The 3,119-nt window shown below is 39.7% G+C and overlaps 1 protein-coding gene across 2 annotated transcripts in view; it reads right to left on the bottom strand.

Annotated features, from left to right (window-relative positions):
- The window catches only part of LOC107104800 (1-phosphatidylinositol 4,5-bisphosphate phosphodiesterase delta-1-like), a 26,548-nt gene that overhangs the window by 15,881 nt on the left and 7,548 nt on the right, over nt 1-3,119 (bottom strand). The window lies entirely within an intron of this gene.

Here is a 3,119-nt window from a genome sequence, read left to right as displayed (position 1 = left end):
ACACACACACCGGAACTTGGCGCGCCCCACCTGTCACGTCTCAATTCCCCACCAGTGGGTCGCGCCACACACTTTGAGAACCGCGGGTTTAACCTAATCTTTTAATCAGAGCATTTGATTTTTATAATTTAATGTTTTCCGTCTAAAAAACAAAACAAAAAAAACATAAATATGTTGCCTGGAAGTTAATAAGGATTCTAAATAAATACAAAATAAAATCCTATTATAAAACTGTATTTACAAAACTGAAGCTCCTCTGAATAAATACATTTAAACTTGATGATTTGGGAACAATATACAGAACAAAACTTATAGTCAGGCTGACTTAATTAGTTTTACTTTGTGTTCATCAAGACACCTGAGCTGCTTCTATGAGCTCCGAGGGCTTAGTGTGAAGAACAGCAGATACCAGGCCGTTCTCTACATCCAGTCTGTCCCTCTGCTTGGTTTGGATGTTTGTTACAGCTCAAGATGAACCCAAACACATAAGAAAACATACAACTTATTTTTCAATTGGCTCTTCACAAAGCAAAATACATCCCAGACCTATGAATTTAGTCATTAAATATCCCCTAAAATGCACCTGATATCATTAGTATGTTACACATTAATCCTCTTTACTCTGCTCTCGGTTGGGGTCTCCCTTCCACTCTGGAGCAGCAGGATGCTGCCCGTCAGCCTGTATGAGAAATCCCTGTTGAGATTTGAGTCTCCGTCTAGCAGATTATTAGATATTTTGGATAACATGCCAAAAAGATGTCACTGCCTGTGAGGCTAAACCTCTCAGGCTGTCTACGAAGCAGGGGTGGGTCGTACTTAAGTATAACATTGGCCAGACAGCGAGGAGGTTTTTCTCATGAGTTGAAAAGGAAAAATTATAATTCTGTCAGAACATCTTGTGCTGAACTCTTAACATGATTTCTGGAGTTTATTATTTTAAAACACTTCACAACAGCTATATTCACCTGTTTTAGTGATGTGTTCTATATCTTTCAACATTTATTAATGCAATTTCTGATGTTTGGACTTAATTAACACCACTGATCCTCCCTTGTTTCAGCAAGCAGCAGCCACCACTGCTTTCTGCCAGATTGCAATATAATCCATCATTTACTCTTCAAAAACTGGACGTCTAAAGGCATTTCTGCACAGCTTTCAACCAAAAAAGTGGTCCATAGTTGTGAAAAAAGTTCAAGGGATATTCCACAATACTTTTGCAAGGCACACTTAACTAGTCCTATTTCTTCTTCTCTCCTAATAAAGTATTCAGCATTTCCTTAAGCTTTCATTTCATTTTACATGATAATCTCCACCACTATACCACAAGGTTCCTTTTGTAAAACTATTCTTAAAACAACTAGTAACGTCAGTGTGTGAGTGACACTTGGTAAAGTCCACTTTACCGAATGTACTGCATGTAATATGGAAAGCTTAACCACAGTTCTGGTGTCCCTAGAGCTCAGACAGTAAGAGCAGGAGTACAGAGCAAAGGACCAGGCAGAGAGCCCCAGAGCTGGGGCAGAGGCAGAAGGCAATATCTAGCTCTAGTGGAGGAATGATAAATAATTTAATGCTCCTTCCCAGGAGTTCATTCAAAAAGCTTTTTAAGAGCCACCAACAAACCTCTAAAGAGCATTTCTTATTTTAGTTTGCTTCAACATTAAGTTCTCTAACTCTGTGATATAAATTGATTTTTTTTTTTAAATGCTTAGTATTCAATGCGCTCTTCGACGTTCCTCACAACCACATCCACCCCTGATTGGTGGATGTGTCAGGAAATTATGGAAAATGTTCAGATTTTAACTCTAGCAAAATTCCCTTTGCGTCCACCTCAGGTATTTACCTTAATTGCACCATTTGTATCATTAGAGACAATGTCCAGCCAGTCAGAGTCAGAGAAATAGGACTACACTGAAAAACAGGCAAACATCTATAAACAAAGGTGTTGATGGCAGCAGCACAGCTGATATTTCTCTCCAGGGTGGTGTCTGGCTGTGTTTGGCAAACAATATAGTAAAGAGAATTGGTCCTAGCACTGATCCCTGTGGTACTCCACAGGTAACCCTTGAGCATGAGGAAGATTTGTCATTAACATGAACAAACTGGAATCGATGAGGAGGAGAGGAGTGCTAATTATCTTATTTTTAATAAAATCAATCTTATTTATAAAGAATCGCATAACATTATTACTGCTAAGAGCAGGTGGTATGGATGGTTCAACAGAGCTATGGCTCTGGGTGAGTTTGGCAATTGTATCAAAAAGATATCTAGGATTATTCTTATTCTCCTCTATTAATGAGGAGAAATATGCTTCTCTTGCTTTACAAAGGGTCCTTTTATACAGAAGTAAACAATTTTGTCCAGACTTGGTAGGATTCCCAAAGGCCTGTGGAGTGCAATTTTCTCTCCAGTTTCCTAGCATTTTGCTTCAGATTGTGGAGCTCTGCATTAAGCCAGGGAGCCAGCTTTCTATTTTGAAAGTTTTTCTTTTTCAAAGGGGCTGCATTGTCTAAGGCAGTACCAGAGAGCTAGCAACAAAATCATCAACCTGTGAAGGGGAATAAATTTAACTTTTGCCCACTGTAACGCGACTCAGCAAAACAGAGGACAGAGAAAGTGAAACAGATTCTTTAAAATTTATACCTGCACTATCTAATAATGATCTGCTAAGGTGAAACCTTCTTTTGGGGGATGTATCTCTGTTAAAGCAATCCTAATGTTATTAAAAAGTGGTCAGAGAGGACAGGGTTGTGAGGAAATACTGTTATTTCTTCACATTCTATGCCATTTGTCACCACAAGGTCCAAAGTATGAAGATGAGAATGTGTGGGACTATTCATATTTTGAACAAAGGGCCCCCATTGGCCCCTTTCTAGAACTGCCCATGCCTATCAGTTCTGTGTCCTTAAAGGCTTCGGCATCTGGAACTCTCTCAAACACCGCGTCTTGTCAGCTGACTGTCTGGTAACAACCTCGTTCTCTGGGCACTAACTGAAGTCTAAACCAGGTTAGAGACTCACGTGTTCAGATCACCCTCCATCAGGTTTTTCGTGGTCACTAATCTGTGTTTCCTCTCATCAGAGTTACTTGCATCAGATGCCCTCACCACTGCTGCTGCA

This window comes from Cyprinodon variegatus, unplaced genomic scaffold (assembly GCF_000732505.1).
Source record: "Cyprinodon variegatus isolate N-32 unplaced genomic scaffold, C_variegatus-1.0 Scaffold1889, whole genome shotgun sequence".
Lineage (NCBI taxonomy): Eukaryota > Metazoa > Chordata > Actinopteri > Cyprinodontiformes > Cyprinodontidae > Cyprinodon > Cyprinodon variegatus.
Note: the sequence above shows the minus strand (reverse complement) of the source record. Positions and strands in the feature narration are given on the sequence as shown.